This window comes from Pinus tabuliformis, chromosome J (genome assembly GCF_031772625.1).
Source record: "Pinus tabuliformis cultivar Carrire ecotype Pingquan chromosome J, CPIR1, whole genome shotgun sequence".
NCBI lineage: Eukaryota > Viridiplantae > Streptophyta > Pinopsida > Pinales > Pinaceae > Pinus > Pinus tabuliformis.
In genome coordinates, this window is record NC_142295.1 from 607,506,400 (window position 1) to 607,517,346 (window position 10,947).

The 10,947-nt window shown below is 36.8% G+C and overlaps 1 long non-coding RNA gene across 1 annotated transcript in view; it reads left to right on the plus strand.

Moving 5' to 3' along the window:
- The first annotated feature begins 2,823 nt into the window (after window positions 1-2,823).
- LOC149228433 (uncharacterized) overlaps window positions 2,824-10,947 on the plus strand; it is a 44,755-nt gene continuing 36,631 nt past the window's right edge. The window contains exon 1 of the long non-coding RNA XR_016247202.1: window positions 2,824-3,222. This is a non-coding gene — a long non-coding RNA (uncharacterized LOC149228433). The remainder of the gene's footprint in view (window positions 3,223-10,947) is intronic.

A 10,947-nucleotide genomic window follows, 5' to 3' on the forward strand; every position in this document is an offset into this window, starting at 1 on the left:
TTCACGACACTTGTGCAGTGGACTAGATCATACCTCATATAGATACCTCTTTATATAGGTCTGAAATGATCTCGATTTTTCTTATCAGTTGCTTTCCCTTTGTTTTTTTTAACACTAGGACAATCGGTAACTGGTGAGAGTTATCCTGGGCAGGCCCAGGATCAAATCCAACTGGCTGCCACTATAAACCTAGGCTAGGTGCAACAACCTGCAAGCCACACATAGCAAGAACTTATGCCTCAACAAGAGCCGAGACGTCCACTCTGGGGTCGCCTACTCTTCTAGCCAAGACACAACAGGCCATGTACTCAACGAGATTTGAACCTCCGTCTCGTGGGTTTCACCCAACGAAACTTACCGTTAAACCCCATATCACTGTACTAGATATGAAAAAATCTAGTTTCTGACAATCACACCACTTATACCAAAATATTAATATCTGTGTGATGTAGAATTTCTAGAATAATTCTGATAACCTAATGAGCTTTTTTTGTTTTAACTTGAAAAAAATTGGCTTTATTGTCCATTTTGTTTCAAAAGTGCATTGCTTTCTTGTTTCAGGCGGGATGGTGTGATAGTCAAGGAACCCTTGAAGAAGTTCACGCAAAATGGAAAATGAGACAAGAAGGTGAAATCACATGTGAGAGGAGCCATTTCTTATGCTCTTTCCCATCAAGTACCCAACTATGTTCAATGTAGATAAGTCACTTGAAAATTCATTTATACAAGTCCTTGAATGGATGCTCTATTTCTGGCAGATTTTAATTATTATAGTCAAATCCTCTGCACAAGACCTCAAATGTAGATGTCAAGTTTACATTTAGATGTAGATGTCGGGTTTACATTTTGAGATTTTATACGCTTATAACTTTTATGTGTGTATTATTAAACATCTTTACTATAACTTTTATAGTAATCATTCTAGCAAAATCATGGCATGCATCCATGTATATAAGCCCCATCGTTCATGATGGAGTGAGTGCAATTTCTTTAGCTATATTTCTCATTCATATGTAGATGAAAGATAACACTCAGTTCCATGGGTGCTAAGTTGAGAACATCAATGCTTTAACAGTTGCCTTGTATCTACATGTAAGGTATATTTAGTTAAATAAATTACTAAACATAATTCTAATTATTGACCAAACTCAACTCCAATTATTGACAAAACTCAACTCCAATGGTTGACAAAACTCTCTCTACAATTTTAAGATTGCAAATTGCTTCACGGCACTGAGATTACATGTTAGCAGCAGCAGGGACTACCGCTATGCCAGCTGCCCCTGTTAGATCATGATGGTGCACTTGTTAAATTACTACGTAAAAATATATGGAGTCCGTACTTAGCATATATGAGACACACTACCGGAGATAATTAGTTGGAAAAATGTTCTTAGTCAGTGTTATCTTTTAACCACTTATTATCCATGTTGTCACGTTAGGGATAACGCATAGTTAAATTATGAAATATTTTTTTAGAAATTAAAGTGTAATTTTAATTTAATAATTTTATATTTTTTACTAATTATTTTATTTAAATTTATTTTAAATTTATTTGTGATGTAATTGGTTGTTTATTTGAAGATTTTATTGGCAAATGCTTCGTTTGGCATACCCCTGCAATAACGATGATACACTTGTTTTGTCTACGTCATACCTCCCAGAACTAAATGCATTGTCTACGTCATACCTAAAAAGTACGAGAAAGTCAATTTGCAAATTTACCTTCATCATACATCATAAAGCCATGCAAAGTAAATGAGTTTTTGACGCTGCATACAAGCTCCCCCATCCTTGCAATACTTCAGTCAATCAAATCTCTATAAATATCTGCACATTGTAAGTGAAGTTGTAAATGTTTGAGCGTGTTACACAGGAAGGAGTCTTTGCTTTGCTATCTCTGAAAGTCATGTTTTGATTTAACACTTGTCCTACCATTAAATTAATGCATCTACATTCTTAATTTAGCCTCATGACACGTAGTTTAGCTGGTTTCTTGTAAGGTCGAATTTATGGAGCTACAATTGTGGAGCGAAAATCGGTGGGCGTGTGAAAACACATTTTTTACTGTGTGAAAATAGAGAGATGTAAATATCTCTAAAATTTCTAGATTCACTATGGTGAGTGGAGCTTAATACTCTAGTGTTGGTTTGTAAATGTTTTTTCTTTCATGAATACATAATCCAAAGTATTTTCCTACGCACTCATTGTGGAATTTCAATTTTATTATATATCACTGCATTTTCAAACAAGACATGTTATAAATTGTGAAGATGACAAAGTTTGATGCTCAATATACACACAGGCAACATTAAATGTTATTCTCTGTGCTAACAACCAAACTACGATGCCACAGGATGCTTCTAGTCCAATCCAAATCCCATAGCTGCCATATAAACTCAACCTGAGTAGAGACTGCCAACGAACTAAGACGATAAGATTTATAAAAGACAAAAAGGAATTCGTGTTGGGTGGTTTGCAATGCAGAGGATGTCAAATTTATAGAAGTTGATCGCTTTTTCCATGAACAACTTAAGAATCAAAGTAATTAAGTTCACTGCAAAGTTCAAGGATTCTGTATACTGAAAATGATCTCAGGAAGTCTGCATCTTACATGACAAGGATATAAACTAAGCACCAACCTCCATTCCAACCAGTCAGTCAAGGATCTTCATATTACAACTTATGTCATGGATGATATCACGTTGCCTTTCTGTCACATCTCTAGATAATAACATTATAAAAATCATAGTAAAATAAAAAATTGATTTCATATATATCTATTGTAATAAATAACCAAGCTAGTACACCTATCGCATATGAATTAATGACTTGATACAAGCCTTACGCAAAGTGTACAAAATGAATATAGCTTGATATTTCACATATTGGTAATATTCATCGGTGACTTCGTTGTACACACAGTAATAATTTTTTGGATAATCCCAAGGTTGTTAAACCTAAAGTCTAATACAATGAACTTGGTACCCCCCTAGAGCTCGCGGGAGCAGGGTTTTGGGTTCTTCTAACTGCCTTCCAGCTGTTGGGAACCTTCTCGAGAAGGTCTCCTCATCAATGGTCCTTCATAAGGCGACTCCATATGATGGCGATGAATGAACCCTTATCTCCTTTGCCAATTGCATCGTTGAGTGATTTTGGCATTTCACTTCCTGTCTGGCAGAGCCTTCTGGTTCCGGCCCATGGTTGCAGGGTTTCACACAGGTTCGCTTCTACCCCTCTGTAATATTGATGAAGTTCCTCCTTCTTTGTCGTAACTCCGCCATGACTATATGCTTGGCTGCTAGATTCACAGAGAATGTTTTGGCGCTTACTGCTTCAAAGGATTTATCCTGTCGCAGCAGTCCAACCTCGCTAATTGGTTTATATATTTGTTCTTGGATTATCGCATGGCAATATTTTCATTAATTCAATTATGTTAATAAGTTTCTCACATGGTTTTGATAGTTTCGCCGAAGGGTTTCATATTGCATGACTATGCTTGTTCAAGAACATTAACTTACCTCCTTGTACCTATCTGAGGGTTGCAGACTTATTACTCCATCCAGCCTTGGGTAATGTGAATGAATGTCCTAGAAACTCTTGGACTGAAAGATTCAGAGTCTTATTGGTTTATTGGCTTATTATGCCAGCTTCTTATGTTGCTCTTAGATTATTCTTAGATTTATATCCGTTAGGGCATATACGTTCCTAGACTCTACATAAAGATGCCCTGCGGCTACATTTTTCTTAAGTTCTAAACATGGTGTCGTCGTTCTTTCTATTTAAGGTTCTGGGTATGTGGCTTGAGATGGGTTTGCAATTTCCCAATGTAAATTAATTCCTATCTGAGCTTGTATCAATTATAAGATGGTAATTTTGTATCCAGAGTTTCCTAACTAGATATAGAGCTCTGTTATGATGAATTTATGTGCCTTGTATATATGATAGTTACATGGTTTGCGTAATTGGAAGGAGTCGGGTTACTACCCTAGCACAGATATATTATTTTTACACAGATCTAAGATGTTTACCTGAGCTGGCTCTTCCTTCTTTGTTTTTAAGAAGGCATTAGCCGATTACCCATTACGTTTTCTTCGATTTAGATTATATGTTTCATACATGTCATTTTAGCATTTTTATCTGCATGCAGTTGGGGTTTCTACCCGCGTCCCAACATAAATAATACTTATTAGTTTATTATAAATCTCTGATATTTTTCGCAGCATAGTCTTGTTATGTTTTTACCCAAATGTCCCATACTTGTTTTGGGTTAAATTTCTGGGTTGAAATTCAACTAAGTTTTGAATGGAAAGACTTTTTCATTGTATCTTATTGACAGTTCCGTTTTTCCCCTTTTTCTTAAGGGAAAATTCTTTCGATTTTCAGTTCAGAATAATTCAATAGGCTTGATTTAGCCTTAGAATTTAATCTATTGTTCATTGCTTGTATTTTCTTAGCAAACGGAGTATTAAAAGTGTTGAAAACCTACATTTGTTATTCCTGTAACAGGTTGTATGTATGTAGTATTATACATTTCTTTTCCAGAACCGTAATCCCTCTGCTTGGAAAGTTTCTAAATAGTTCTAAGAGTTCTTGCTTTGTGGTTTACTGCTTTCTTAAAGAATTTATGTATTATAAGCCCTAGGAGATGGACTCTCCTAAAGGAAAAATTGCTACTCTGGTTTATAGATCTTACTGTGTTTTCTTTAGAACTTACTAGTTTCTATTAGATAGCTAGCATGCTGATTATATACTTCTAATGATAGTCATTAGGCCTTTACTGAATTAGCACATTTAACCCTTTCCAAACAGAATACATGTCTTTATTTCAACAATACGTTTAACTTTCAGAAAGATGTAAATACTTATCTGATTTCTGTAGTAATTATTGTCAACTTCTTGGATCCAGTTCGACTATAAGTTACGAATTTCCTCCCAACCTTGAGACCCGCTTTCAAGCTTGAGTCTCCCCCGAGCTATTACTCACATGCAGGATGTTTTCCTTTAAGACTAACAATCTTAACATGTCATAGCTATCTAGTCTTAACCAGACTTAGCTTATGAACCCGTCTGACATATCAGCATGGTATCTTTCATTTATTTCTCCTTTCTTCATCTCAGGTACCAATACCCTCTTGATCTCTTCCTTGAGAATAAATCTTCAAGGAAGTAGTTAGGGATAGGTAACCGCCTATCCTAACTACCTGACATGTGAGAGTTACATGATTTTCATCATCAATACATTCGCTTCACGCATAACTTAATCAAAATAATAAATATATAAACTTAAATAATAATATCCAATTTTTTTAACTACAATAATTAAATATTTACAATTACTAGGGACATCACATCTTCCCCCCCTAATATTAAACATCATCCTGATGTTTCTCTACTACAAATAGATTTGGAAAAGTCTCCCTCATAACTTATTCGTCCTCCCAAGTGGCCTCCTCTGGCCCAAAGTGTTTCCATTGCACTTTAACTTGGGTGATAACTCGTCTCCGCAGCATTACTTCTCTCCGATCGAGTATACCCAGGGGTTCAACCAAGAACTCACCTTCTAGTTCGACCTACACATAATAATAATAAAATTAGTCAACTCTTTCCTTTGGTAGTCTGCCTTGGAAATTATTTATAATACACTATGTCCCTTATAAATAATCTAATTACCTGTATATCCTGCCAATTGATTATATGGTTGGGATCATATATATATATATATATATATATATATATATATATATATATATATATTAACACAGAAACATGAAAAACATTATGCACACATATGTGGCTGGGCAAAGCAAGCTGATAAGCCATAGGTCCAATTCGGGCCAGGATTTGGAAGGGACCACAAAATTGGGTGCTAATTTAGCACACCCACCCCAATGTAGAGTACTCTTCTTGGCTCGTACACGAACATAAACATGATCTCTGACTTGAAACTCCAAACTTCTCTTCCGGTCAACAAAATTTTTTTGTCGATCCTGGGCAGTCTTTAAATTTGAGAGCACTTTTTAACCATATCTTCCATCTCTTTTAACATGTCAGGACACAACATTAATTTATCCTCTGAGCTGCCCCAACTCGAAGGTGTCCTACACCTGCGTCCGTATAATATTTCAAACGAACTCATTTGCAAGTATGTATGGTAACTATTGTTGTAAGAAAACTCCACCAAATGTATATAATCCTCCCATTTAGAAGGTTATTGCATTACATAAGTCTGCAACATATCTTCCACTATTTGATTCACCCACTCAGTCTTCCCATCCGTCTGAGGGTGATAGTAAGTGCTAAAATGCAGTTGTGTGCCTAAACCTCCAAATAAGGCTTTCCAAAAAGTTGATGTAAATTTTACATCGCGATTGGAAATTATAACCCTTGGTATTCCATGTAGTCTAAAAAATATTTTTCATGAATATGTTAGCAATTTGAAAGGCCTTAAAAGTAGACTTTACTGGTATGAAGTGAGCAGACTTGCTCACCTTGTCTACTACCACCATTATTGAGTCATTCTTCTTTTTAGACTTAGGTAGAATTATAAGAAAATCAATGGAAATAGTTTCCCATTTCCATTTCGGTATAGGCAATGGGTAGAATAGTCCAACTGAGTGCTGGTGTTCTGATTTCACTTGTTGACACTCCAAACAATGAGCCAAATATTCAGTAACCTCCTTCTTCATACCAGGCCAGAAATATTCCTTTCTGAGTGTAGTGATTAATTTCTGATATCCCGGATGGCCTACATAAGGAATTTTATGGTATTCATCTAAAAATAATTGTTGAATATTTTTCTAGTTTGGTGTATACATTCTCCCTCTGTAAATCAACATACCTTGTTGATTTACCTCATATCCCAATTGTTGTTTGTTGTGGTTCGGATTTTAGTTTGTTGCCATAAAATTTTATATTCAGGATCTTGTATTGCTGCTCCTTTAATTTGCTCTTTAAAAGTGGTATGTACTTCACTAAAAGAGACTTCATAAATACAGTTTACTTTCTGACTTAAGGCATCCACAACTTGGTTTTCTTTTCCTTTTAAGTGTTTGATGTCAAAGTCAAATTCACTCAGGAAATCGACCAGCGGGCTTGTTTAGCATTCATGGTAGGCTGCTTGAAATAGTTAGTTAAACTATGATGATCTATCATTAATAAAAATTTCTTACCCAATAAGTAATGTTGCCACATTTTTAATGCGTGGATTACTGCCATCAGCTCCAAATCGTAAGCCAAATACTTTTGTTCATGCTCCTTAAGTTTCCGAGACTCATAAGCAATAACTCTGCCCTCCTGCATTAGCACGCCACCAACACCTTCCTTCCTGGCATCTGTACAAACAATGTATTCTTTATTTGGGTCTACAATACTTAGAATAGGTGTGGTTGTAAGCAAGTGCTTCAGCTGGTCAAAACTTTTTTGACAGTCCATGGTCCAAGTGAAGGTTTTCCCTTTCTTTTGCAAAGAGGTAATGGGGTATGCCACCCTGGAGAATCCTTCAACAAACATCCTATAGTATCCAGCCAGACCATGAATGATCTTATATCAGCTACATTCTTGGTACTGGCCATTCCATTATGGTTTTTATTTTCTCTGTGTCCACAGCAATCCCATCCTTAGTAATGATGTGTCCCAAATATTGAATTTGTTCTTTAAAGAAATCACATTTGTTGTACTTGGCATACAATTGATGCTCCCTCAAGGTTTGCAGGAAAATTCGTAGGTGTTCCTTATGCTCTTATACATTCCGGGAATAGATTAATATATCATTAATAAATATTAGTACGAACTTATCTCAATATTGACGAAAAATGATGTTCATTATACACATAAAAGTCACGGGAGCATTAGTTAGCCCGAACGGTAACATAATGAACTCGTAAAGCCCATAGTAAGTTCTAAAGATTGTTTTGGATGTATCTTCTCCTTTATCCTAATTTGATGGTACCCTAAGCAAAGGTCAATCTTTGAAAATACGGTCTTTCCCTTTACTTGGTCAAACAATTCATCAATACGAGGCAAAGGGTACTTATTCTTAACTGTCAACATGTTTAGTTGTCAGTAATCCATACACATCCGTAAGGTTTCATCTTTCTTCTTGACGAAGAGTACAGGAGCTACCCAAGGTGAGACACTTGGTCGTATATACCTTTTATCAAGCAGTTTGTGTAACTGCATTTTCAATTCAGTCAATTCTAGTATGCTCATACGATAAAGGGTTCGGGATATCAGGGCATCTCAAGGGATCAACTCAATAGTAAAATCTATATTCCTCTTTGGAGGCAGTTCCAGAATCTCCTCTCAAAACAATCTGGGAAATTTTGTACCACAAGTATATTTTATAAAGTACTAGATTTTTCTGTTGAATTGATATACCCCACCTGTATGGCATAAATCTGACATCCCTTTCGAATACACATTTTACTAATTGAGAGGTTGTTACCAGTCTTATTTTCAGTGTTCTTTGTATCATACCTGCTTCATCCATGTATTAATTAATTTTATCTTTACAATTAATGAGGGACCAACGCTTCTCCAACCAGTCCATACCTATTAGAACATCATATGATCCTAAAGGTAAGACATTCAAATCTGCCATAATAGGCTGACTTGCTAGCTTCAAAGGGCAATTGTTGACTTTAGCCAACACCCTTCTCTTTGCCCCTGTGGCGAGTTGTACTAGCCAAGGGTTTTTAAATTTAACAGATTGTAAATGGAATTGTTCAACTACTTTTGGACTTATATAACTCAAAGTAGCTCCTAGATCAATCAAAATAGATATAGTTTGGTCAAAGATCTTACCTTCGAATTCCACCATTGTTGGTTGGTATTCCGCCTGATGATCTTTGAGGGCAACATTGATTTTAGGAATACTCCTCGCCACTTCTCCCATAGTTGATGCTTCTTGAATCTGCACCACTTGATCTGTTCCCTTGTGGTACAGACAATTTTTAACATAATGTGGTCCTCCACATCCTGTCAGGCGGAAAGAGTCGATTGTGCGGACACAACCAACCTCCCTAGGAGCCTAAGACTCTCTAGTGACAAACAAGACAAACAAGAGCAATCCTTCTCTAAACATGCATTTACTATACGGGAAATCAAGTGTTTAGATCCTACCTGTAATCAACGCTGTTGTAGCAGTCCAGCTCCGCTGATCTGGATGAGCTCTTCCTTCACTTTGAAACCTGCATACACTAACAATCAAACGATTAAATAGCACTTGATAATCTCATAGAATAAAACATATTTAACACATAGACCAAGGAGTACATGAAACAACTCATAAATAACAAGTTATTGAGAAGAATGGACTCATTTGCATTAATAGGTAACAAAAGGAACAAATACAACCTGAGCCTTGGTGTTGTGCAAGTCCCTCCCAGGGTCCATCAAGAGTTCTCCTTTACTTTGACAAAGCTCACCCACTTCCAAATAGAACAAGCAAAGATGGAAATCTCTCCTCACAAGCTTCTAAATGGGAGTCCTAATTTCCTGCAGCATTTACCCTTAGAAATGTATAGCTTTCAACCTCTTCTCCTTCTGGCCCAATGCCTGTATTTATAGTGCTCAAGAGGAAGTTAATCAGGTCCACCATCAATGGGATAATCCCTCTTTGGATGGGATAGCTCCCTTATTGATGGGATAAGTTCCTCTTTGGTAGGAGTGCATGAACCATCTGGAGGCGCTCAATACACGTCGAACAACCTTCTAGAATGCTCTAGAAATGACCACAAGTGACTTTTTAAAGATGAAACTTGCGCATTTTAACCTTTACAGGGGGATGCACTTGCCCCTTTACATACAGAGCATCCAAAGACGCAGCTTTTGTGAACATTGGGTGCGTACCCGCAGGTAAGGTTGAGAGAACCTGCGTCCCCAGAGATAAATACATTTAGAAAGACTTTCTCTCTTTTGGAGTTTGACATGGAGAGCAGAGGCATAAGACTTGCCTAAGAGGATAGCATGACTGTTGATTGAGCCATACTAACTGTAAATAGTCATGGTGACATTTTTTAGTGTAACAGATTGCCCCCTAAAGTGCGAAGTCTGTAATAGATTAGGGTTTTGTATTATCTAGGAAGGGTGAAGCGCTTTATCATTTCAAGGATTATCTCGTGGAGAGCTTGGTCAGAACCTGCAATTTTCAACACAAATACATGTATAAGATTATATCATCACTGAGGTAGGCATTCCCATACTCAGATTAAAACTTTAACTAACAGACTAACTCTCTGATACAGGAATGATCTTGCATGTACATCATAATCATAGACTTTTGTAGACACAGTATGGGCGCAGCCATCTGTTTATGATTAGTCTTTTAGATAATGAATACAAAAACTCCTCGCAGCCTGGATGTTGGAAACTAGATCCAGGGTCTTCATTTCTACTTCCGAAATGGTTACGATTCTAGCCATGCGAATAAATGAGTTGATGTCGAACATGGTAGAAACACTTGATTACCAGTCGATGATGAAAACTATTAACAAGCGTGAGAGAGACTACCAGTAATGTCAATGGTTCTCAAAGTACCCAGTACAATCCATGAGATGTGAATGAGTGAGTTGATGTCGAACATTTCACGAAATCCTTCGATCGAAAGTCAACTGAGTTTAAACTGACGTCAAGGCGGAGAAACTGCCATTGATGCATGCAGGATTCAAGGTACTGACGATTTCTAAGTCTCTCTCTAGATAATGTGCTGATGTCGATAGAAAGCGACCCGTTGCAGGCAAGCCCGCAACACGAAATCATTGTTCAAGTTGAAGAAATGTTGCTGTAAGGACTGACTCAGGGATGGTCAATGGATGACAAGTATTTTGCAGATGAAAGTTTTGCTTGCGACTCTTGAACACATAACGACACAACATATGGCTTGGTGAATAACGAACTCAAAGTTAATCCCCGGAACGGTGAAGACTTTCAAAGTGGTTTGATCAA